A 27,513-nucleotide genomic window follows, 5' to 3' on the forward strand; every position below is an offset into this window, starting at 1 on the left:
TGACTTTCATTCTTCTTTAATCACTTCATAAGGGCCTCCAAAGTTTTTCCCCTTACTCGTCGTGGCTTAAAGGCTGTCCAGTGTCTGCTAAAGCACTTAATTCTCAGATATTTGGGGAAAAAATAATACGCAAGATATATGGGCAGGAAGGAAAGAACTCACAGTTATTTTAGGAGCCAAGACTTTATGGAATTCCAATAATTAGGTTCTATAGTTAGAAAGTTTACTTAAACTTGTATAAAATTGCCAGCTGAACAACTACCTTTATTACAAATTAGATGCATTTAATTCAATGTGACTTTTGTTTGACTTACAATCTCATCTAGACAGTTTGATTCCAGTGGTGTAGCAGAGCAGGAAATACTTGTGGATATTTTATTTGGTCGTTTTGACTAGTTAGAGCTCTTAATCTAGTTTTACACTGGCTTAAAAGGTTTTGTCTGTAAAGTAGGTAAGATGACTTATCCAGATGAAGCATCTTCCTGGCAGAGCTGCTGCCTCAGTGTGTTTTCAGGAAAACCTCATTTTGTTCTCTAAAATGTAGAAGTATGCAAGAAGTGAATTACCAATTTTTCCGTTAGTAACTTTCCATGGTTAATCTTATGTATTAATTTCATGATGGATTTACCTTATTGTTAAGATATCTCACGTAGATAACTTAATTCACAGACTTCTGAAATTACTTTCTTGGATTGTTCTGTTTGGCTCGAATACCTCTTCCTCTCCCGAACAGCAGTGGCAGGTAGGGTGTGATTCCTGAGCCTGGGCAGGAGGTACCAGCTGTAGAGTGAGGAGCCAGCAGGCTTTCCTGCCTGGCCTTTGTGCCAGTAGGCACTTTCACCCAGCTGCACGTGTGTGGAAACAAGCAATTGATAAGAGAGCAAGCTTCACTCATGGACGCAATGCTTGCATTTCCTTCTTTTTTAGAACATACATTATCCATGTAAATGAATATATGGTTATTTTGAAACAACAGCATTCCCTATGTATCAGTAAGTCTTACAGTTGCTTCAGTGAAAGAGAGAGTGAAGAGGCAAAATACCATTTCAGCTTATTAGGTAATTTGTGTTTCTGACTTTTCATCTCTTTAGAAAATCTACTTGCAACCATATTTACCAAAATTTTTATTCTTTTATATTTACTTTCCAAATAAAGGAATCGGTTGGAATGAGGCATTTAAAGAAAAATAAGAGGGGGATGCTATTTGGCTAAATGGCTCCTAAATGTTTTCTTGCCTAAACAGGATAGTAAAATATTAAGATAACTATTTTAAGTTGTTGATTAGGGTCATAGACATTGGTAATCACTGCTAACCTTCTGTATTGTGCTAGGAAAAATATGTATGTGCAAAGCTTACTGTAAGTTAACAAGTTGTAACATGTTTTCCCTACCTTGTTGGTGAATTTACACTCCTATGTCTCTACTTTCCTTTTCCTATTTCCTGCTTAGTCTTTGCTCTTAGGTTTCCCTTTTTCCTAGAGCTGCCCCTCATCCCAGCTTAGAATTAGACCCTCCCATCCCTGCTAGTTGTCCATGTTTTCTTTCCCCTTTCCTCTGAAGGGATCTGCTGCTTTACTCCTTGTCACTGCTTTTCTTGTTCTAGTTGCTTTCTGATGAGATTGGATTTCAGGTGGTGTTAACTCAATAGTCCTTTCTCTTTTTTTGTATGTATGGCTGTTAGACCCTCTTTTCCACAGCCCTTGAAAAGAGAGCCAAAAAAGTCTAAATTGGGGAATTCTAGGTATGGATCAGAGATGAGGTCTGTCTCCTGCCAGCTTCCACACTGTTCCCACTTCCTGTGCTGCTGCTGCTCCCGAGGAATCCTGCCGAGCTGCTCCCTCCCGTGTAGTCAGTGTGTCATAGCTGACATTCGGGTATGGGCAGAATATCGAAATGCAAATGACGTGGGTATAATGAGAAGCTAGTGTTGCACTTGTGAAAAGCACTGGTAATGCGAACATTGTGAGTACATGTGATGTGAAAAGAGATAGTAAAGAAAACACCTGACAGGGGAAACTGAAAATAAAACTTCTCTTTCTTCTATTAATATGTGATAACTCCAGATGTTTTTAACCTACTTATGATACAAAAATCACAATCTATAAAACGTGTTTTTGTTTATTAGTTGAAGCAAAGTTCAAAGCAATAATGTCAAGTTATTTTCAAGCCATATGTAGTGTTTACTACCTGTTAGTGGCAGCCAAAAATCACCAGTGATGCAAAATCCACTCTATATGTATGTAAAGTAACATGGATTTTGGAGGAGGAGATGCGTGGCCCCAGTCCACAGCCAAGGGAAAGAGGCTTCTCTCCATCCTAATACCAGAAAGGGTTGATGTAACATGGTGCCGCTTTCTGTGATTGCATTACCTGTGATAGAATGATACAGAGACATTTTCTGTAGAGTTTTTGTTGGTGTTACCAGTTCTCCCACCCTTCTGTGCTCCCACACGTGATGACTGTTTAAGGACTAAGCATTGCAATGGGATTTACATTGGCCTGAGACTGATATACTTTGATTGTTTCATGTGTATCCGCACAATAATGTAGAATTTCCATTACCATACAGTTTTAAATTTAGAGTGGAAAAATACAGACTGCAAACTGGAAGAAGACTTTCACTATTTTAAAGCAGGGTGAAGTAGAACAAGTAAACAGTATACACTGAGAAGAATGAGAGCACTTTAGTATTTCTGAAGTGTTAGTGACAAGGATAAATCACTTGTTTTTACTTGGTAACGGTTCTAATTAGTTGTCTGATATTTGAGCTGCAATTTCAATAAATTGTGGTTTAGTATCATAGGCTGTGTGTTTCCTTCGGGGTTTTTCAAATCATAAGCAGAAATTATCAACCATGCAAGAAATTTTCAGTCTTCCTTTTTCCTAATATAGATAAGGGGCTGAGTCACTAGAGCAATTTCTTTTCCCATATCCCTTTAAGTGGACTGAGTTGATTTGAGATTGCCTGATTGTTGATGATGGATAGAGGAAAACTACACAGTGGGTTAGCTCTGAGGTCACATTCTTTAAATTGAGTTTCTTATGGGACTCCATTGACTATTACAAAACTTACCATGTTAGCTTTTCAAACATTGAGTAACAAAACAGCTTTACTGCAAATGTTTTTGGGTGTCTGTTCAGATGACACCAAGGACAACAGAATTTCAAACCCCTCTGGAGCCTACTTCACCATTTCTCTCTTCCCTGTAATCACATTTTGCACATCCCTGTGCAGGATGTGCAAAATGAGTTTTAAAATGCACCACTTGGAGAACTATTTTGTAATCAATCTGTAACTGATTTTTTTAAAAGTGTTTGATTTGGGGGAAAATTTTAATCCTGACTTTTTGTGTAAGTACTTGGAAAAATCTCCAAATAGTAGATCCCTTTGCAGGCTCGCTGCTCATGCCTGTCATGTATGGGCCCGGCCTTAACTGAGGTGCTTTTGCATGAATTATAGTAGCAGCAACAAAGATTACAATTATGTTTATTGAACATCTGCACTTTGATCACCAAATAGTTATGTTTACACTTCAAAGATGTGTAAATATGGGGTGTAAAAAATGTTTAACAGCATTCATTTGCTATCTGTACCTCAAAATGCCTTCAGAATTCATGATTTTTCCTGCTTTGGAGTCTTTTTCTTAGTTGCCAGCTTTTAGAGCAGGGGATGTTTAATTTCCACATGAAATGCTCACCATGGGGGGGTGGGGAATGATTTTATCCTTTTAAAGTACAAAAAATTATAAATGTTACCTGGGAAAGACATTTTTAAATCTTCCCATTTGTAGGCTTTATCCCACATTTTACTTAAAAGTAATATTTCAGTTTAAAAACCTTACATGCACTTAAACATAAATGCTGAAAAATGCTTAACCATCTTAATGCAGTCACTGTTGACTGCAGGAGACATTCTTTGTGAAGTTTTTGAAATCACAGTAAACAAATGGATAAAACCCATGCCAGGCTAAACATTGTAGGCTTCTAGCAATACTTGTTTTAGTAACATCTTGTCTGAGACACCAGTTCAGTGTGGTGCTAAAAAGTAAGATCACTGACTTCATAAAGTTAGTGCTATTTCAGAAAACATTGCTACTAGCACATAATTTGCCAAGTGGAACCTTATTGGTGTTTAAGCGGATTTGCATTATTATCTTATTTGATAGAGGTTCTATAAGAAACATAGTGATACATTCACAGTTTGACCTTAAATGTTTTTGTAAAACCATTAAATAAGTGCCAATCTCAATCCTAAAATGTTCTTTCTTGGATAGGTGCCTGTATTTATACAGGCCTCTCTACAAAGCTCACCAAAGAAGGAAGACAGCATATAATACAAAAGGTGTAAATTCTGCATGTATATATTTATATCCAGTCTTCCAGCTCTGAGGCTCTTCCTGTCAGAATAACCTTCATACACATTTAAAAGACATTGAAATGTACGCTATGAACAAATACAGACATCCTTCTGCATTGACTTCATGTATATTCCCTCTTACTGTAAGTCTCTGTACATATCACAGATGCTCTTGCTGTTGTCTCAGCTGCCAAATAGCCTCTTAGTGAGTATCATTGTTTTGCTTTTATACTTGTTGGTGTCCTTTCTGTGGGCTTTTTTAATGTGGCAAGAGGAAGAACAATTTTTAAAAAGGAAAAATATTATAATCGCCCTCTCAGATTGGCCAGTAAATTCAAAAACATGCATGTCTGACAGTAAGAGACACTTAAAAATCCTATAGCTCTTGAGTTGAAACTGTCCTTGTGTTACTATTGGTCTTTTAGCGCTTTTGTTTCCGAGGCAAGTTTTGCCTTTCTCTGTACCTTCTATCAGCCCCTAACTGTCTTCTGCAGAGTAACCCCTGAGCCTGTTTGGAACCCCATCAAAATCACTGATTCTCTCTGTAAAGGCTCAGAATTACATCAATGTTGCTTTAATAAACTTTGAGGTTTAATGCAAATATATACAAGCTCAGAGAGAATAAATATTAGTATAGGAGTTTTCCATGGAGGAGTAAGTCATATTGTGTAATTGTTTTTCCATTTGCTTTAAGCCTTCCTAATTGTCTTTCTCTGCCTCCCTCATCTAGATTGGGTAGTTTTGCTTAAAAACAGGTTGCACAATGTTCTCCAGTCTCAGGCTTTAAGTCTGTAACTATATGGTTAAGGAGTGTGACTCTTACTGCTTGGAATGATCCTTGGAGAAGATAGTTTATTTAATGACTTTTGTACTGTAAACTGTAGACGTTCTCAGTTTTTAGAAGCAGGAAGATAGCTCATAGTAAAGATGCAAAGCATAGGGGGGCATGTGAATGTGGGGCACGTGTGAATGTGGGGCACCTGAAAACTCTCAATATGATCAGTTACATATGCTTTGATCTGCTGTTGTAGCCAGTGGAACAACTTGCTAAACTTCGTGTTAAATATACATCCAAGGCATAAATGCTGACTATTTTAGACCTTTATACCTGTAAAATTGTGTTTTCATAATGTGGGGGTTTTTTTCAAAATTTGGTTGTTTAAAGGGCTGCAATATCAGATTATTAGCAAGAAAGTCTCAAACCTGTGCTCCTGCTAATGAAGCTGTCAGTAATGTATCTTTCAATTGTAACAGCAAAATGCAAAAAATATTATGGCAGGTCTTCTTAAAATGAGGCAAACTCATATTTAAAGGTCGCTATCTCTGGCTAGAAAAGATTGCTTGGGAAGTGCAGAAAATGAAGGCATGTTAGGACAAAGGTTGCTGAAGCTTGAAGTGCTCTGTGCTTATGAATTTTGCCTAGTAAGTATTTCTTGTACAGCAAAGGCAGTATTCCTGTTAGCGAAAATGTCAGTACAAGCAGAGCTTAAAGTACATTTCGTTTACTCTGTAATCTGTATTGGTTCTGGCTGCAGTATCATAATTGGCATCTTGTTCCATGAACCTGTTGGCAGGTAGGGTGCTGGTTCATGGTTCCTTACAAGTTAACCGACTTATCTTCTTAGAGTGGGAGCGAATCTCTTCCAAGGATGGCTGTTTTAGGAGAGTTGTTCAGAAACTGGTACATCAGAAGGAATGTTGCACTCTGGTATATAAAGTACCTGTTTTTAGCAGTTGATAGAGAGATACTGTTAGTAACAGTTGCCATGAAAAACCTCCTGCGACAGCTTTGCAGGTTTAAGGTGAGATTGCAAAGTGGTTAGACTGAGATTCCTCAGCTGCACTGGAGCTTTAGTCATGGTGAGTTCTCCTGTGTTCTGTGTAATTATCTCTGTTTTTCTGCTTGTTGGAATGTGGGAAGTGTTTGATTGTTTTGCATCAGTATGGTATTCAGTAAATACATTCTTTAAATACAGTATTGCAAATTGTACTAGATTGCATAATATTGTAAATAGCACGAAGTGGTGTGTTTAAAAAAAAGCCCAGTTCTCCCCCCCCCTTTTTTTTTTACAAGCCTGTCATTTTTCTTTGTAGTGCATAACGGTGATAACATTGCAGGCTTTTTTCCTACTCTGTCCTTTGCAGATTGACTTCGTTGCTTATGGTTGTATGTTATCTTTTGTTTATCAGTGTAAATCAACAGAGCTATTCCTGAACAATGGAGATAGCAATGGAGAGACCTTTTGAAGCCAAATTTGTAGACTAAGAAACAGTGTTGTATAGAAACATGTTGAAAAAGATAACCAGCACAGGTTATCAGGGGATTCTGCTCGACCCCTGACAGAGGAGATTCTGGAAAAGGCTGTGTAACAGTATTTTCTAAAACATTCCTACCCAACTGCGAGGGCACTTAATAGAAGGTTCATGCATACACTAATAATTCATATGGGAAATAACAGTAAACAGATGAAATACCAAAGCAACAGCATTTAAATATTAGTGGGAATTACATTTCTTAAGATTTCAAATGTTACATAATTGGATTTTTTCCCTAGAGTTGAGTACCTGCAATTCTTTCCATATTAAGTCACAGTCTGTCTACATAGAAGGCTGACTTTGGGTGCCTTCATATAAAAGTTGTTAAACATCCAAATAAAATGAAATCTATAGAATGCAGAAGGAAATATGAATCCATATAATGAATAACGTTGTCTTCAGTGGCAAGCACTGCTTACTGAGGGGGGTTATAAATTCAGCCGAAATTGCATTGTATAGATAACACACTGACATTTTTTTATATTGTGCTGGCTGAAAGAGTTGGTTTACTTTTTCCATCAAATAACAATCACAAAAAAAAAGGTTGAAAATATACTGGAAAAATAAGAAGCCAGTATTTGTTTATAGTTGCAGTGATTGTGCTGGATGCAAATACCTGAGCTGTGGATAAAAAAAAAAATTATTGAACAAATGAAATAATTGAAAAATCAGTATCAGTTCCTAAACAAATGTATGCTCTGCTTTTCCAAAAATCATAGTATTGTTATGTTTTTAGTGTATACATTACAGAGGAGCATTCATCAGCACAGTTTTGTATCAGTCAGTCTCTCTCCAACAGATGGATATGGCTTCTTGGATTTCTCTTGCTTGTAATGAGCAAGATGCTTGTCCATTCAAACTTGTATTTTAGGTGATATGGGAACAGTTTTGATTATCACTTAAAAACTTTATTTCTTTCCTTTTTGTGAACATGAGGCAATAGAGGGTTTCTTGTAATTTTTATTTGGCTTTTTCCTGCCAGTTTACAAAATGTCTGCAACCTAGCTATTTTAAATCTGTAGATTCCAGCTACTTTTAACTTAGTTGATTTTGCCACATGGTTCAAGGTTTCTTTCCCAAGTGCTCTCCCAGAAGTTTCAGGGGTAATTGTTGTTCAGGGAAGATAAATGTGTATTAGGTATATGTATATTCATTGGATGATGCACAGTAAAATATTTGCCCTGCCTGCACAGTCTCAAGAGTTCTGAAAAATTATTTCCAGTGGACAGTTAAAAGCCTGGGCAACTCCTGTATTCTTCAAGGACTAATCAGTTCGGGACTTGCTGTCTCGTAGATGCATTTGCAGTCATCAATCTGTACCTGTAACAGTTTTTCTTGAACATGCTTGTTTTTTTCTTGGTGGTGGTTTTATGATCTATTTTAGAAGGGAGAGCTGTCACACCACAAGAAACAAACTCTGATCATTAGTTTGAGAGATGAACTAAACATCAGTTTGAATTCTGAGAGCTTAAAAAGTACAAGGAGAATGGACAATCATATCTTCATAAGGCGCCTTTCTCAGGCTGATAAGGAACACACTATACATCACATTAACTCATCACTTTGAGATCCTTGGGTATACATGACGGTGTCATTTAAGAACAGAAAATATGCAGAGAACAAAAGGGATATGATTCTTGAAATTAATTGAGCGGTACCTGAAAAATCAGAAATCTAGCCTTTAGTATAAGGGAATAAATATATTGAAATATAAGTCTGCTTTCTTTATTTTTTCCATGAGAGAGAAAAGTGAAGACTTCTCATTATTAAGATAACTATCTTTTTAAATGCTGCTTTGCTAATTGGTGCAACCCTAATGTGCCTGCACTGTTTTACAGGGTATGCTAGAATCTGTGATAAGCATTTCCTTTTGGAAAAGCTATACACAGTGTGAAAATAGAGGTAACATAATCTCTTCTGCCTCTTTAAGATGTGTTGGAATAAATGTGTCTTTTTGAAAGGTTTTTTTGCATATTTTTCAGATGAGCAACTCTCTTGAGCTTTGTGCTTTTCATTACATAACATTTATGTTTTTAAAGTTTTAAGTGTGACCTCAGGTTTTTATTTTGGTTTTAGTAAAGTATTTGCTGCTTGTAGCCCTGCAAAACCAGAGAGATTTTCCTGTCTTCTAGGTCTGTAAGACCTGTAGTCCCCCACAGTTCATGTGGGAGGCTTAAATGTGCAGTCCTTTGAGTAGAAAATACTTTCTTTAGTACTTTTTAGAATTCAAAATCATTGGAATTTGCTCTGTATAGAAATATAACTTCCTGAGAAAATATTGGCACAAACTGTGGAAGCTGTTAGTTTTGGGAACTTTGTTCAAATTACTCATTTTCTCTGCTTTATTTCTTCTTTTGCTTCATAGGTAGAGGCTAGTGGACAAAGCAAACTTGGGGCTGAAGGCCCTACTTTGGAATCTGGCAAAAAGGTGATGACTTAGAAAAGAGAATATGCCTTTGGGGGGGGAGGAGAGGGGCAGGGGAAGTCATTGAACTGAAGAAACAATTTTAGGAGCTGTGCTTTATATTGTTGTTTGGCTCTGCAAACTAGTCAGTTCTGGGACTTTCATGCACCAACTTCTGCTAATTCATCTCTTACATGTATTGATATATTTATAGTTTTATAGAAAACAGTTATTAACAGATCCATTTTAGTATTTGTGAAAGTTAAGGTATATAATTTCTGTTGATAGTTGAAGAGGAGTGTCTGATTGTAAATATCTTTGGCCAGGAAGATTTTGGACAGACTTGATCATTCTACACTGTGTTGCTCTGAAATCCACAGGTTAAGGAAAGATTTCTATCTCAAAATCAACTTTTTAGTGTTATTGGGAAGAAATATATTCTGCAAACTTTCATTCAAAGAGGAGACATTTTTTTATTCTCTTCATACTGAGAACTGTATGTCTGAGATCAAATTTATCTGGATGTGTATGTGTATATCTTACAGACATTTGTGTTGAAGTGGCTATTAATGCTATATTAGGAAGTAGTGTTAAATCTGCAGTTATATTCATATTTCAGGAAGAGTCCATTTTTATCTGCGGAGTAGTGCAGTAGAAGGTAATGGTGATTTAAAAACTCCTCATAGCAGCATATCAACCTAGCATTTTACTGTCTGGGGAGTGTCACTAAAATTCCCATCTCTTTCCAGAAATTGGGTCTGACTTTGGTTTGCTAAATTTTTTTCCTTTAAAGTGCTGGTTAAGGAAACATTTAATGAGCATCCCAGCTGTCTGTGCATTGGAAGCAGATAGGCTGTAGAGTGAAATGGCTTTTTTCAATCGTCTCCAATCAAAACCCAAAACTCCATAATTCACTGATTTAACAAATAAGAGAACTAAAAGCTTGCCTGAAGTCAATTATTCCAGAGCTTAAAAGAGGACCCAGAACACTGTCATAGTCTTACTCACTTTGCTAACCTAGCCTTTTGAAAACAGCTATGGTAAATACTTATTTAGTTGTCATAATACAGTATGGGTATGTCTTTTGACCTCAGAAGTTAGACTGAGTTAGGCTACTGCTTCTAAGAGGTTTAAGTCTCTAGTTCAAATGGCTTTATGGCTTTATATCACAAAGTGTATTTCTAGAGGCTTATCCTGACACTGTTACATTTTGGTTTTGTAACTCTGTTGTATTGTCATCTTTCTTTATAACTTGCTGTCAAAGCACATGCCGGGTCATGTGTTATGCTCTGTTCAGAGCAACTGTAGGTTTTGCTAGTTAAATATTTCTGTGAGTTGGAGGAGCTACACTGCATATCAGAAGCTTGCAGTCAAACCTGCCGGTGAGTGTTTGCTTTTCTCATGGCTAAATACTTAAAGTTAGCATGTGATTTGGGAGTAATCTTTGGAGTTAATTTCTGTATTGTTTGGCAACAGGAAAAACTTTGAAACTGGGATGATGCTTAGTTTGTTTCTCAGTTTTCAGATTGTTTTAATCAGAAATTTCAGTTTTAAGATAGGAGAAGAGCACCTAGAGTAAATAGGTTTTTGGCATTTTTAGGGCATGGAAGATCCTGCCTTTAAAATCCCAAGTCAGAGACTGAGTAAATACTTCTCAAGTAAGGAAGCCTCATTTTTACAAGTTTCATCATTGACTTCAAGATCGCTTTTTCCATCATTTGTGACAAGAGATCAAACAGGCTGTCTGCAAAACAGTAAAATGCATTCAAGTCTTTTGGTGTTGTCAGGTGGTGACTAAAGCTTGATAAGATGAGAATGACTGGCAGAATGACATGCACCCATAATTTTTTTTTAACTCTTCTGTAAAATATACCGAAATCTAAAATAGGGTATCATATTCTCAACAGAATGCTGACTGTGGCAAAAACTTTGACAATGCAAACATTCTCACTCGTGGAGCTGAATCAGTTGGAAACAGTAGCCAAAAAGGCAAAGTGGAAGTACCGTTGTCTGAAACATTTTGTAGCAATGATCTGCATTAAAATAACTTGGTGAAATTAATTGATGCTTTTTATCATTTGTTTTGCATAGCGGTTTTCATACATGCACCACAGTCTTATCTTGCAGCAAGGAAGTGAGGCTATTTCTGCACTGAGGTTCTGAAGCAGGCTGATCTGACTAATAGTTTATTGCAGAGATTTATTTCTTAATCTGCATTGGAGATTTTGAAATACTGGCTGGTTTTTAGCAGGCTGATTTAGTTTTTGTTTGATTTAAGAATATACAGAATAGGACTGCTGTAATTAGGGCTTGGTAGCAGCTTTTGGCGAGTCCTGAATTATTTGTGCAGTAGTGTTGTACTGAGAGAAACACGATGCATTTTGAGGGAGGGGAAACCAGAACAATGTGCTGATTTGCTTGTGTGGGCTAACATGACTCATTTAGAATGAACTCTTTTAAAAGTTGTTTGTTTTTTAGGGAAAAACTGACAGGCTAACCTCAGGTTTCAAATCAATTTAAATTGTCTCCCAAGCTCTAAGTCTCCCTTTGATCCACAAGGCCCTAGCAATTCTCCATGGTTTTGGGTCAGCAGTTTGCAAACACTACCTGGACCAATGATCTGTGAAATTGATCTTCGAGTCTTCCTGATGCTGCCTTTGAACAGTTTCATTGATGGCAAAGTAGAAATGACTGTCAGGCCTCAGGACTGGATTATAAAAAAATCTAAAACTTAAAACATACAGAAGACAAAATGTTGGTTAAAAACACTTTGAAAGTTTCTCTACTCTTTGAATGATAAAATTTGGGTCCTGAAGTTTTCTGGAGGTATGTTGCAAGATACTGAACAGGAATGTTTTGGTAATGTCGTTATATTGCGTAAATATATTGAAGCCATTTTGCCCACCTTAAAAATTGAAACTACTATACGAAGCAGTCTGCTGGCTAGTTGCATGTTAAAACTAACATTTTGTGGATTTGGAAATACTTCACTGCTTTTATTCTGTAAATGCGTAAGATGGATTAATTTATATACAACGCTTCCTAGTTAGTGAGAAGTCAGTGGTTTTAAAGATTTAAGTCCAATGAAATAGCTGTTATACCTGCCACATGATCTGCTCCTTCTGTTGAAAACATTTGTTTAAAGCTGAACTGTGGTGTTTTCCTTACATCTAGTTTCTTACCTACATTGGTAAAATGTGCTTTCTGTTCTTGCTTCAGACATTTGTGATAATGGGCTTATTGGTTCCCACCCTGTGCCAAGTTGTGTTTCATATTAAATATCTTTTTCAAAAACAATTGTTTTGGGAGGAGTTTCTTGCATACTGGCTCCAGCTAGCATGCTTCAGTCTGGCAGTGTATTTGGATATCCCTGTGAAGGGTTCATATCTTTCTGATTCATCTACTGACTTTTGCCCTTGTATTTTCTTTCAACACAGCATTGCATGCTCTCTTGAAAATATCTATAAAATATCATGTGTTCTGGATTGTAGGATTCACCTTATCGTAGGTGAAAACTTAATGTTTTGTGGAAATCTTAGGCCTGCCTATGTGTGCTGAAAAATTGATGGAACCAGTTACAAAATTTGATAGTGTTGGCTTTTGCTGATGACAAATCAACTGGGAGGAATCAACTGATGCTTTCAGGTCTAGGAGGCACATAGGGTGCCTCCCTTAAAACTCAAGCTGTATGTAAGAATAAGAGCAGCTGTTTGAAGTGTCACAGCAGTCTTGGAACTGGCCATACAAGGAGCACTCTCCTTACAAAGATAGGTCTGTCTGATTCATATGTTGCATGTGTGTTAAAGTTCATGGGGCTCTTTGCCTAGATGTTAGCAATGCGTGCGTTTAATCTTTGAGGTGTTTGAAAGCTTCTCTAGATATTATTAGAATGGTAGAAAGGAAGTGGAAAAGAAGGAAAACAGACTTACTGAATATTTCAGCGGTTGTTTGCCAAATCACATTTTGGGATTCATTTCTATTTTAAATACTACAGTGGCTGCCAAAGCTGGCAAACTGTGATCCCCTTTGGAAGGGGGAGGAGACTTCATTGCTTCTCTGCGGAGGAGGGACATCATTTTCCTGTTGCTTTGTTTTTCCTTTTGTAGTGAACAAAGAAATTCTAGGGGGGGAAAGCAGAAAAAGCCATTTTTCAAAGCTTTTCCCGAAATTGTACAAAACAATGGGTTTGATTTACACTTTAAATGTGGTTTCCTGTCTTCTCTCACATCATTTGCATACCTTTAAAAATAGATTGGTTTAACTTTATTTTATAGGAATGTGTCCTTTCCCCAGCTAGTACTGGTCGGGGTATTGTTTCCTTGATTATTTCCAAGTGCATATAAGCAAGAAGCGATCAAATTTAATCACCAGTTGGCCAGATTTGCAAAAAGGAAAGCTGATTAGAATCACCAAAAAAAACAGGCTGCACATAGAATAATGTGTATGCTTAAATAACTAAAGCCTACAGTTTAGGAAAATAAGATGGCTGAACAGCAAAAAGGGGGGGGGGGGAGGACCTAGGAGCCAAAAAATATCTGGTTTTTCTTCCTGCCTTTGTCATGCCTCACTTGTAGCCTTGGAAACTGAGACAAAGAAGTTAAGAAACTTGCTCATTCTTAAAATGGAGATAAGATACAATGTACAGCTTATTTTAGTCTTGCTTATTCCTCTGCAAAGTGCTGTAAGTGAAGTGTGTTGGTTTTTATAATAGGCTATATGATGAATTTGTTTATTTAGTACTAGAGACAATGAACCCATGTTTATTTGTGTTACTGTGCCTAGCTGTTAGACTGATCCTTTGTTTTAATCTGTCATGTCTTTCCAGGTTATTTCATCATCTCTCCTATCAGGAGGGTGTTGAGTGTTTTGGTCAAACTAGGCAATTCTCGAACTTTCAGCAGGATGCAAAGTCTCTCCAGTACGTAAGCACACTGATGAGTCAGAGTATAGAGGAGATGGTTGGCTGTATGCTTTTCAGACAAGCTCTCGGTTTTCCTCAAGGAGCATGAACCAGGAATTCAAGATTGTGGGATCAAAACACTGTAAAGTGTTCTTGGCAAATTGATCAACTTAATGATATAGTTATGAGCTCTTATTTTTTAAATCTGAAGGTGACACTTTTAAATTTAGTTAAGTTCTGTACTTAGGGCTTTTGTTTTATAGGCTCTCTGGCTGTTCATTTGCTGTTCATATTAATGCAGCTCATTTGTAGGCAATGCAGACACTTTTAGAAATTGTAAGATGGTGGAGACATTTAATGGCTAAGGATAAATTGCACAGCTGTGGACACTATTTATACTTTTGTATATAGAAAAGAGTCTGTATCATGAAATAGGCATAGCTCAATGTTGTGAGTTATTTTTTACATTTTTTTTCATCTTGGTGAGGACTTGCCAGCTTTTAGTTTTACAGCTTAAAAAGTGTTAGCATGTCCATACCCTAAGAAGAAAAAGATTGTGCATAACCCATTAAGAAAATAAGAAGAGAACACTGTATACTGAAGAAAGGAGAGAGAAGGTACATGGGCTGACGTAAAATGTTTTAAAATCTTAGTAAGGAATTCTAGAAACCCTGCATAAGATCTCTGGGCTGAGAGGAGTAGTTTCTAAATATGCAAGGGGAAACTGTAAGAATTTAAATATGATAAAAAATAGCCAGGACTTGATAGAAGACGAAGTGAACAGTAACTCATCCAATAAGTTAGTTTGCAGGTTAAGGATCTGAAACCTCTGCAAAGCATACATCCCTTCCAGAAGAAAGAAATGTCCAAGCCCACAACTTCTTGTAAAAGAGCAATTTAAAGCAATTTCCAACTTTCTAAAATATGTAAGGAAAAATAATTATAACTTTAATAATCATCTCTTAACCAAAGGACCCAGAAAGGGAGCAAGTTGTTTGTTCTTTGTAGATGCGTTAATGATGGGAATCTTTTAGAAGTCAACTTTAAAGGAGAAAAGGACAAACACAATTATAGGATGTGTAAAATGGAAATTAGGCACTGAGGCAGAAACAGAATTGCTTCAAAGATGAGAGGCTAGGATAAATTAAGAACTACCAGATACCATCTTCGAAATACTGGAATCTAGTATCTTTGACAATTACTTTGAAAAAAGTTCGCTGAGAGAAACCGTAGGAAATTGCAGACACTATATAGTTCTGTGCTCCTAGTTTGTGTGTCTTGCACATAGATTGTGGATAATTTCAAGTTGACCCCCTATTTTGTATCTGAAAAATTCCATAAAATTACTTTGTTATTTTAAATATCTCCGAATGCTTCTACATCCTCTGGAGATTTAGTTGCAACATTGTAGTTTGTTCCCTTTTTTTCCCTTGATGCTCTAAAATCCACAAGCTTGTTCTGTCTCAGATTGCTGTCTCTTGTGGGAACCAGGGGATAGGTTTAGTGGGTAAATTATGAAGTAATTTGATCTAGGGCTCAGAAGATAGGATCTTTCCTCTCTTTTCTTCCCTTGTAATGTCAACACTGTGGTTTTAAAAAAATAATAATTTCCACATATGCTCTGAAATTGCACCTTTGGCTCTGACTTGTCCTAAGCTGTTACCACTTTCTTGGGGTTGATCTGATATTAGTTGCTATCTGACAGCTCTTGTCCCTCTAAGAAACTAATTTCCAAATTATATATTACAAAAGTTTGATCAAAAGATAAAGCTTGAACTAATAAGATGAGTAACTTACTGACATCAAAGAGAAAATGGGATGGGGCAAAGCTGAGAACCTGGAGCACTGATATGTTCCCAAAAGCTTTCCTGTGGATGACTATTGCTGACCATTGTGTGTGTCTCATTACTGCTACTATTTCTAAAAATGAGGCCATTTACTACAAAAAAATTGGTTAATAAAGATTTTTTTCCAGAATATTTAATACCTTTAGACTTTTCTTTTTGATTCAGATATTTATGAAGTTCTTACACCTGCCAGCCACATTCCTTCAACTCTCGGTTCTGCTCACTGTTGGTGCAGACTGATAAATTCTTTCTAGATCAAGTTGGAACCCATGAAGGGGATATTGTGCCTTACTTGTCAGTCATCCCTCAGCTACAGGTTACTGCCCCTGCAGCCAAGATGTGGAATGGAGCTGCAATACCTCTTAGTTGATTTCAGTACAGAGTGAAGCAGATTAACTTGCATCACTGTTAGGGATTTAAACATCTTAAACCTAACTTGCTTTACTTTACACTGAAATGAGCTTGCACTGAGAGACAGTAGCTTGATAAATCACTCCATCTGACAAGAGCAAGTTTTTACTTCTTGACTGATACCTTCAGCCCACTCCCGAATGATGTATTTTTTTCCATTCTTCAGATGAGTGGTAATGTGAGAAAACAATACGTGGATGCAGTAGGAAAATCTATCAACCCACTTTAAGACAAAAGTTGTTAGGCTGAGTGAACAACAACTGGCTGTGCCTCCTCTGTTTGACAGTGTACCTCCACTGCATAAACCCAGAAATGTACTTCTGTGATAGGTTTCTACAGTTGTTTGTTTTGAGAAGAATTACTTTAGTATGTTGCCATCATTTGAGTGAGACTTTTTAAGAGATATTTCTCTTAAACATTTAGATGGGTTTATACATGTATGTCTGTTTCATTGCAGATTTAGTTTTTTCCACTTTGTGCATTTTGATCCAAGAATGTGTGTTCAAGGAGATCATGGAAGATTGCTAGGTGCTCAGCAGCCTGACGGGGCCCCTGCTGTGGAAAACCTGCATCCTCTAGATTCTTTTTAAATTGCACAGTGTTAAGTGATTTGTGATTCCAGTCTGAAAAGCCCTACCACTACCTTAGACTTCTTGAAAGTGAGACAAACTAATGTTTTTCTTATTGCTGCCATGTCAGAGAACCACTGTATGAAATGTGCTGGAGATTGAGCTCATGACTTAACAGCAACAGCTAATTAAGCCTTACTGTCCTTCAGACACTTACACAAAGGTAACTGCATCAGGTCTCAGTACAGTAGCAATTTGCTTCTGCTTCCTGGGATGATAGGAGAGATAAGATTCATAAATGGCACAGTACAAGCTAATTAAATGTTCTTTAAATGTCTTTTATTACACATTGTTAGCATTACCCTGGTGACTATGTACAAATACATCAATAGGATAATCCAGCTGTAGTTGCGAGGTTCTCTGTGTTATCACATTGCAGTCTGGGCGGCTCTGGCATGCAGAAACTTTTCATGATGAGCTCATCAGTGTTTCTTGATTTACTCGCTCTGAAGCAATAAGTGTGAATATTTGTTTCAGACTTCTAGGTTTTTAAAACAGCCTCATTTTTTATCAAATGTATAGAAGGTCACTCACTTTCTGAAAAGATTGTAATATGAAGTGTGCAACAGCTGAAAGCCTGCACTGGGTGACAGAATTTAACAAAACTTGGAACTTACTAGCAAAGGAGGGGATATCACCTTATATTTTACTGGTTTCCCAACAGTAACGAAATTGTGTGTGATGTAGCACTATTTAAATGCAGACTGCACTGTTTCAAATGCAACAATAGTCTGGGCAGTCAGGTTTATATTCCAAAAAATTCTTCATCAAAGGAGTGAAAGGTTTTACAGATCACTTTGTATAGCCTTGGCTTGTAATGATATCTCATCCATCTCTGTGAAGACAAAATAACTTAAATAGGGGAAATAGGTTCTTCATAAAAGTATTTCTTTCATAAGTCTGTTTATTAAATTAAGGAAAATTGAAATATAGTCCTAAAGAGGTTTTTTAATAGGAATTTTTAAAAGTGTTTGAATTAAGAAATGATATCACTAGTGATATAAAATGTAATTAAATATTTATGATACTGTAAAATCATACTTTCCATGTGCTTACACAAAGCCAAGCATATTTTTTGTATTCCTCTTGTGTATTTCTATTCTGAGATTTGGGGTCAGGGGTAAATGAATGAGTTGCATGTGCATCCAAGCTCTTAAGCACTGTTTTACCCTCTTCCTGTTGTGCAGTCAGTTTTCCCAGGAGTTTGTCGCAGCGGAGTAATGCGCATTTACTCCCTGAACCTGGGTTAACCTGAACTCTTGGGGGCATTTTATGATACACTTCTGGAAGGTGCCTGTAGCATGGTCATGTATAGTCCATCAGTATTTTTTGGAATCTCTTTTATCCAAGGTAGAAGGTATTGCAAGAATCATTTTGAAGAACACATCATGTGGAGAAAACACACTTTTCTCTAGAAAGATTGTGTAGGAGTTTAATACTGTCTCAACTTGATGACTTTCATAGGGAAAAATGTTAAAGCTGCATATCTGAAGGAACAGGATCTATACTTCAATTAGCATAGTAATATTTGACTTCAAGCAGCCAGACTGGCTATGTCTAGATTAGGAACCAAGGCCTTCACGGTGCTTGATAATGCACTGGTGTTCTGTAATGCTGTGGTGGTTTTCACCTGAGAATGAAAACCCTCTCTGAAGTCCAACCAGCCTTTTAACCTGTGTTTAAAAGCAATAAATTATGTTTGCAGTTATAAACAGATTAAGAAGAGCTTAAGTGTGTTATAGTCCGAAGAATCCTACAGTTACCATAAAAATCGATGTTGCAAGATCGCAGTAAAACTTTCTTACTGTCTTGATGCTGAGCTGCTACAAGCAGACATGAAATCAAAGAGAATGAGGAGGAGGAGGATTGGTTTTGTGACACGCAACTGTTGTCAATGAGATTCTTGGTTGCCATGAGAAAGGTAATTTCATTTAATGGTTATGATGAGCTACAAATTCAGACATACAAAAATGTTGCATTAAAATAGCATACTGTCAAGTCCTGTGCACCTCTCATCTTTTACCCCAAATAGCTGTTTAGCTATCCAAAGTGTCAGAAGCAAGAACGCGGGTCCTTTCAAGGTTATAGCTCGTCATGCTTGGATAATGCAATTCAGAAGAGCCTAAACACAACAAATCAAAATCTGTGAAATGATGCATGGCTTCATGCTTCTGTAATTTTGAAAAAGTACATACAGATTTCTATTCTTCCATTCCAAAGAGCCCTTGAAGTATGTCAGGTATTTATAGCTTTGGATGTCTCACTTGTACATGCAGGAGTTAATGACTCACACCTTTTCCAAACAATTGAAGTGCTTCCTGAATAGTGGAGAAAACATCCCTTCCTCTGCTCAAGTACTGATTCACATTCTGATTCACATTTGTTTGTTGTCATGTGGCAAACACCATTTGGCATGTTTACTCCTAGGTCTTAATTACCCTGCAGCAGTACTTTTTCTTTATAGATCTTATTTCCTTTCCTTCTCTCAGCTGTAGCATGAAACAGCACCTAAATTAATCCAAAAATAATAGCCTAGTTCTTCCTTCCGTTTTCCCTCCTCTCCCCAGCTGCATGCTTCTGCTTCTTCCCCTGTCACCAGCACCTGTGGACCCTCCACTGAACTTGATTCGGCTTGTTAAAGCAATAGAAAATTAATCCAGTGAAGAAAAGATGGTTTTAGTAATAGGTTTGCAATTCAAATTGGGTCAGTGAGGGGGCTCATAAACATCAGAACCAACACAAAGGAGGGAGTCGAACTGACACCAGGAATGTGGTAAGGGGAAGGGACCTATGCAATATCCCTGTCAATAACAGCAAGCTGTTAATTTTGCTCAACCGTAACTTTTGTGAAGATTTATGTTGCTTTTTGTTCCTGAAAGAGCTCATGTGAGTCAGATGAACATAGGACTGAAGCATGTACAAAGGTAACAGAACATGCTCCAGGGCTGGAAGAGAAGGAAATGGCACTATCGTTTCTGGTTGTTGCTAGCCATGTAATCCTTTAATTGCTACCTGAATCTGCACCCTCAGTCTCTGGTTAGTGTTTTGGTGGACATACTGCATAAGCTGTCTTAAAGAGTAGCCCTACTCCTCCTGCCCCTCCTCTCTTGGTTTTATGCTATGCTGGCACATGCACTCATATAGCTGTGTCAAGAAATGGATCCCAGAAAAACTGGGAATGAGATGATGAGTGATGCTTATTGAGCTGAGTTACTGTTTACCCAAATCAGTTCAACCTGCGGCCATGCAGAAGGTTGTCAGCATCACTGAGAATGAGTTATGTTACGTGGTTTTTTTTCATCTCCTTAGCCATCTTGGCATTGCCATCTGCGTATCACAAATTTTTGCCCCCTCATTTGTGCTGAAAACAGATTCATAGGGCTAAACTGGAAAGCAGGCCATGGAAACAGTGCAGGCTTCGTACCTGGTATGGGGGGGTCAGGGGTAGGGATGGAATCAATTCAGAGGGTTCAAACACCCTGTTTTACAGCTTCTCCTCACAACTTGTGTCAGTGGACCCAAGGGAGCAGCAAATCTGCAGGATGATAACAGCAGGATTTGGAAGAGCTGGGTGGGGAGATGACAATTCCAAGTTGAGTTTGTCACAAAAGAAAATATTATTTACCCATACTCTCAGATTATTTGTGTACATTTCTGATGCTTTTATTTGAATTAAAAGTTGGAGACATAGTCAGTAATTTGTTGTTTAAAAATGCAATGAAACATTTGTAGGCTAAATGTAGCATTTGTGACGAAATCTAGGATGTGGTTAAAATAAAGTTATTTTCAGGACTTGGGCTTAGTGAAACAGCATGCTTTGAATGTTAAGTCCTGTGTACTGTTTTAAATGTTATCTGTCCTTTGCCAAAGAATTCCTAGCACGATAGATCAGATCTCTCCAAGATGGTCCACTTTGTATGGGTTTTGTCTTCATTCTGTTCATTCCTCTGGCCTTTATTCATGCCTCTTCCTGTTTTTCCTCCTCCTTCTGTATATACTTGAATGCACTCTATTTCCCTAAATGTAGCTCTTCTACTTAAATGTACTGGTGGTACTTATTCATTATTGTCCCACCCCCAAACAACACAGATTGGTTTCCCCTTTTGGTAATTTTTACTGTTGACCAATTACATTCATGTCTTATTTCTGCTTCATGAATTCCACAAGTTAAATATTTCAAATTTTAATGGGCAATTAATACTATAGGCAGTTTTGCAAAACAATCTAGCAAAAACACTGGTAGGAAACTAGCAATCTTCCTCTGCCCAAAATAAACTAATATACAAACCCAAGATTTGCCCACCACATCCCGCACAAATGTCTGTCTTCACACACAAATAAAAATATTTGAAATATTATGAGATTCCTGTGGTTCTTTAAATGAAATTACCCTCTCTTGCTATCCCAGGTTTTAAAAAAATAATAATTCAAAACCCAAAATGCTTTCCCTGAACTAGTCTAGCTAGACCACACAGATTGCAGTATGCATATTATAAGGACAGTGAAGGGTTGTGCTGTCATAGAGCTTATTAGAGAAATCTGGAGTGAAGCCATCTATAGACAAGACGGATTAGGAGCATGACAACTGGAAGCTGGTTCTTTCTGTCATCCTTCTCTACAGCATTTGAAAAAGAAATTGAGTTGATATCCCTCATACCTCAAAGTTGTGCCTTAAGGGAGCCATTACATTCACTCCTGTCTTTGCACAGAGGCTAAATTTATTTTATAATCAAATGTTGTTAATGCAAGAAAAAGTATGTACTTTTTAATGCTGGAAAACATGAGCAGAATTTGTCTTCTGAGTGTATTGCAAGTGGTGTTGCAGTTCTGGAAAAATCATTTTTGTTTAAGTTTTTGGGGGTTTAAAATAATGCTCCCCACTATTCAAAATTTTAGTAGTTTCATCTTCATGGAATTAGGAATATAACAGAAAATACTCATTTATTTTTTTATAAACTGAGAAAACTGCTTGTTGGAGAACCTTCTCACTTGTACTCTTCTACTGTATATAAACAAAAGTGAAACTTGTCAAACTGTAATCCCTGTCTTCAAAATGGGTCTTCGTCCTAGGCTGCATTGTCCTTCAGATAATTTTGGTCATCTTTCTAGTATTTGGAATGGTTCATTTTTCACAAGTGAGGTTGTAATCTGTTGCAGTTGATGCTTGATCCTGCTGGTTTTGCATTATTAATGAAAATCAGAATAAAAAGCCTGTCTGTTTACCATCAGGTTCTCATTGAAGGACTTTTGTCTTAAAAACATTTTGGCAGGATTATTTAGCAATCTCATTCTGATGTGCCAAATATATTCACTACATATTAACAAATAAATTTGGCTATGACAGTAAATATCTGTTGACATAATGCATTGCAGCAGTTGTGTTTTGGTAACTTTCTTTTTCTTTCCTACTTGGGTTGTTACATACGCATAAAATACAAGTGGGTTATTCTATATCCAAATACTGATAACTTTAGTTACCACCTCTCTCCAGATGCTAAATTAGGTGTTATTTTCCATTTTCCCACAAGTTCAGCTTAACTAATATGGGAGATGGACTTGGTGAATTTGTTATCCTATTGACTCAGTCCAAACTCAGAGCCACATAAAAAATTACCAACCTGAAATTCTCTCTCTCTTGTAATGACTACATCCTTTTTGTGAGTGTCTAAAGAAGAAAGGTGCAAAATTTCTCCCCAAAAGAAAATAGTTTCTTTAGGTACTAGCTGGTGATTTTTTAATTTTGTTCAGAGGATTACTCAAATCTGATCTTCAAAACTGAAAGCCAACTATTAATGTGTAGTCAAGAGACAAGCTGTCGCCAGGGTAAGCAAATGACTTCCATTTTTCTATTCAGGATGAAAAGACACAAAGCAAAACTGAAGTGACCAATTTAAAACAGTATGAGCATTCTCTTTCCTGTGACTTTTACTCTGTGTGAGGGGGGAGGAATTAATGAGGTGATTCTGTGAGAATTTATTGAATATGTGATCTGTAAATTAAACAATTATTCTTCTGCAGATTGATTATATTCTAAATAAACTGAGATGATTCAAAACATACCCCAACTTCTTGTGAAAGCTTGGAGTAATTCTTGCAAGAAACGTGTCCCTGGACCCAACTGCCTAATGAACTTGATTGTTTGATATCCACATGCCAACTGTAAATAAACATTTTATAGTTATGGATCAGTTATTGAATAGATTATACAGTAATGGATCTGGTATCTGTTCAGATGGAGCTTTTATGATGTTGATTGTCTTTTTGGGACTTAGAGGGAAATGGAAGCGCTTGAGGTCACTGGATAATTTTAAGTGTTAGGGTGGAAAGATAAGACTTGGGGTGGAAATAAAAGTCAATTTGTTCATGTTTGGAAAAGGTGGATAGAAATTTTTGCAGTGAAAAATGTCAGGTTTATGACCAAAATGTTTCACAAAAGTGCATTAATTTTTCTGAGCTACTTTACACATTTTTTTTTTCCCCCCCAAAAGAGTTGAAATATATTTTGTTGAACCTTTTGAATTGTTTAGTGTGGTGGTATTGCTTGGCATAAGCACAAAACTAAAAAATGCTGTGGAATATCTAATTTCTTTGAAAATAAGTTTTTACTTCTTTTAGTTTGGGGCAAAAAATAAGTTCATGGAAAACTGTTGTTTGGGTTTTTTTAACCATCTCTGCGAGTAGAGGAGAGAGCTTAATTTCCAGTACATTTGCCCTTTTGTTCCTCATTGCCCCATTCTAGTCTGTTCCCACCACCACCATCCCCTTCTGTCGCACCCAGGGCATCCCACCATGGCCTTTTTGTCACCTCTTCCAAGGATGAGGCAGCAGTGTTGTGGCTAGGCTGGAGCTGTCTGTGTAAGACTTGTTTGGCTGGCCATTTGGTTACTGAACTCTGCCAAGTCTTCCTCAGCAGCGTACTACCTTGGTTCTTTCTGCATTTTACTAGCTAGTACTTTTTGCAAAATTTGCAGGTTTTAAGATGCATTTGTAGTCCTGACTCTCCTTTTATTTGGTTGGCAGTTGTTAAAGGAGGACACATAGCAACAAACTGCATTTTCTTAGGATACCAATATGGACATGTGATTTACAGGAAATTAGTACAGCGGAGTAAGTCTTAGAATTTGTTGAAAATATGTTGTTATACCATGCCCAATTCAAGTTTTTACCTAAGGATCATTGTAATATTTGGAAGAGTGTTTTCTCTAGATGTGTTTCTATGGTCAGAGAGAACTTGCAAGAAAGATGAAATGACATGCTAGGAAATTAGAGTTGCCTCTTACGTATAATCTTGAAGTGGAGTAATATTAAAAGTATGAGGCTGTTTACAAGTGAACATCCCAGAGGTACTTAACTGGGGTTCAGTTTCTTGATTGTGTTAAGCTGATCTTAGGCAGTACTGCCAAAGAAAGGGGGAGTCTCCGTGGTATTAGCACTTGTGCAGATGTAAACAGCTGAATCAAGTTCCTCATCTGGCTGGAAAGTTCCTTGTGTGGGGGATTAGTTTCCAGCCAGATTAGGAACCACATCTATCTAGCTGATTACACAACCCACAAGCACTTTCATCAGCTACAGCTGGGAACACACAGCCAAAGAAGTGGAGGCATAGTCCCTTCAACCAAAAGTGCAGATTTTTATCTTTTTACGTGGATTGTAAATCTGCACCTTAAGAAATGTTTTGTTAATGTGCTGATGGGCTCAGAAAGGCTCAGCTGCTTGCATGCTGTTTAAAGAGAAAAAGAAAGATCCAAAAGCTTGTTGCTTTAAACATATTTGAGTATGCAGTAATAGATCATTTTGAAAGTAAACTTATTACTGAATAAATTCGGATGTTTCGGAGCAGAAAACCCTGTAAATGTGTTTTGTACCTTTGCAGGCTAAAAAAGGCTCTGTAGTCCATAATGTTTTGTACACTGCTGTATTTGTCCTACACAAATTTCACCCAATTTTTAGTTTCAAATTAAAAGTTTGATACAGATGTCAAGACTTCTAAGATACTAGGAATGAGAAATGTCAGGATAACACAGTGAGCTGAAATATGGTGGATTAAACTGTAATTTTTTTTTCAGGCTTCCGTTGGTTTTGGTTTTTTATTTGTGGTTTTTGGTGGTGGTTTTTTTTTTTTTTTTTTTTTTTAGATAGTTGCAGCTTAAGATCTAGTCTGTCATTCTAGATTCTTCACTTCCATTTCAGTTGATTTTTCAGGTTTGTCTTAGAGGACTTAGTTAAAGGGGGCATGGCAGGGGGGGAGGTGATGATGTGCTGATCATAGTGGCACCACTCCAAGAGCTATAAAGCTGTTTCCTGGTTTGTATATTTTCAAGATCAGTTTTTAAAAATTGCATTGCTTTCTGTTCCTCACTCCTTAGGAAAGCGCTGCTTAGGCTGGATTGGCACAGTATGGTTTTGGCTTAGCTGTTTCCACTACTTGGCATTTCATCTTCCCATGGCATACTCCAGTCTCAGCATGTGCTGAGCACAGCAGTGCTAAATAATTGAGATTATAAAGGTACTGTGTACTTGCTCCATCAAGCAAGTAGTATGTTTTGGGGCAGACCAGTATGCATATTGCTGTGTGGCTGATTAAAAAAAAAAAAAAAAAAAAAAAAAAAAAAAACCAACCCAAAACCAACAACAAAAACAAAACAAACAAAAAGAAAACGTTTAAGTTGCCACCAAGGTAGACTAGGGACATTGAAAGATTGTGTCCTTTTCTTTCTTGTTTAAGTCCTTACTTACCATTCCTTGTGCAATTAACTTTTACAGTTTCAGTGGGAAAAACACTGTCTTGTCCTGTTGAAAGTCATTCAGTGTTTTTCACTGGGGATTACTACAAAGACATTTTTAAGTGTTAAACCTACAACAGGTAATTAATCTTTTCTTAGTAGTACTGGTTTTATTCTCCAACCCCTTTGAGAAAAAATATCTTATGGGTCTTGAGTAGATTATAAAACTGTGATAGTGAGTATTTTGCTTTAATGAACATAACTGTGAAATAAATTTTGCTCTCTGAAGTCCAATACATTCCCCCCCCAGTAGTTGCTTTTCAAGGTGATTTATTTTTTCCTTGCTTGTGATACGCTTTTAGTCAAAAGTCTCCTCTGGACCATGTCCATCTACAGTCTTCATTGCCATCAACTGCCATCCTCATCCTGCAAGTCACACTTCAGGTAGAACATTTTAGATAATATCTAACACACAGAAACTCCAGCCTGCATTCAGGTAGGAGCTTGAACACAGTAATTACACATTTGTTTTTAGCCTCTGGTGAGCATTTTCACTAGGAATACCAGTAATGAAAAGAACTGCCTAGCAGACAGATCAAAACTGAGCATCTTTTGTAGATAAAATACTTTTTTTTAGTTTTCATATTTTACTGGAATAACCACTTATGTTAAGGCTTAAGCATTGACAGTTTGAACACTTGGGAAAGCAACATGGTTTCATGCTGTACAGAATGGTGGAAGATGCTAACAGTGTGCTTCTCTTCCTTTAAAAATACTTGTGAAGGATTTCCCTGTGAGCTTGCCCAAATAGGTATCCACAGAGAAATAAATGGCTGCTGTATGGAGTGATGAGAATTTAAACAAAACATCAGTAGCTTGTTAAAAACCTCCTCTGGAGAGGGTAGTAGTTTTATATTTCAGAAGATCTTTAGCTTGTTGACTGCTGCAGTGCTTCTGATTCTTACTCTGAAAGTGCTAAGAAAATGATACTGAATTGTGACAGTGTACCCCAGTTTTAAAAGGATGTCCTGCTTAAGGGAATATTCATAGAGCTTAGTGAAGTATTATTCAGCTTTAAGGTTTATTTGTGGAGATTTGAATTCAGGAAATGGCATTGTTATGCAAGAACTGGAGCAGCTAAAAGGAAAGGAGATTAATAATATACTAAGACTTGGAAGGGGAAGCTGGGGTTGGAGGATTTTGTTAGCTGAGGCACTGATTTTTGTATTTAAGAAACTTTCTGCAAAACTTTTTTTTTTGTCTTTGGAGCAGAACAGGGATTCAGGATCAAAAAGGAGTTATTGATGTATATAAACTGAAGGTATTTCTAATCTTTGTGCAGAAATTTTCCTGCTTATTCAGGAGATCTGGGCATGCTTGGCTCCAGGCATTTCTTTCCAGGGACTCATTAAAATGAATGCACAAGTAGTATCAGATCATTTTTATTCAGCTACATTATTAACGAAATAGAAAGTTGGAGTGATTAAGCCATGAAACTGTAACTGTCCCTCAGGAACACCTCCACAATTGTCCCTCAGAGCATTTTCTATTTGATTTCAGGGCTTTCTTCAACAGAGGAAAGAGGTAGCGGTACAGAGATGAGCTTGTGTGTGTACAGATAGGAGGACTCTGGCATTTGCAGAAGAGTTTACATTGTGTTATGTTTAAAATGGAGAACTTGACATCGGGTTCTTTTCATGAAGATGTTGTATATTTAATGACTTTTATTGCTGTATGCAGTAACTGCAAATCATAAAGTAGAAAATATTGAAGCTTTGTCACATTTTGTGCATAAATTGTATCACAAAATACCATACAAAATTCCAGTATAAAAGATCCAGTATCTCACGTATCACTTTCTCTTTCTACTGGGAAAAGTGTAGCATAACAACTTTGATGTTATGTTAGTTTTTTCACCAAGGGAGA

At 37.1% G+C, this 27,513-nt stretch overlaps 1 protein-coding gene across 9 annotated transcripts in view; it reads left to right on the plus strand.

Moving 5' to 3' along the window:
* The window catches only part of PEAK1 (pseudopodium enriched atypical kinase 1), a 143,352-nt gene that overhangs the window by 1,232 nt on the left and 114,607 nt on the right, over positions 1-27,513 (plus strand). The window contains exons 2-3 of one of the 9 annotated variants that reach the window (XM_075505695.1): positions 22,613-22,687; positions 25,950-26,031. The exons of 6 other annotated variants lie outside the window; for them this stretch is intronic. The gene's annotated coding sequence lies outside the window, so the exon portion shown is untranslated. Of the gene's footprint in view, positions 1-22,612; positions 22,688-25,949; positions 26,032-27,513 lie in introns of those variants that run through there. 2 more of the 9 variants (XM_075505696.1, XM_075505697.1) reach the window with 2 other exon arrangements.

This window comes from Mycteria americana, chromosome 6 (genome assembly GCF_035582795.1).
Source record: "Mycteria americana isolate JAX WOST 10 ecotype Jacksonville Zoo and Gardens chromosome 6, USCA_MyAme_1.0, whole genome shotgun sequence".
Classification (NCBI taxonomy): Eukaryota; Metazoa; Chordata; class Aves; order Ciconiiformes; family Ciconiidae; genus Mycteria; species Mycteria americana.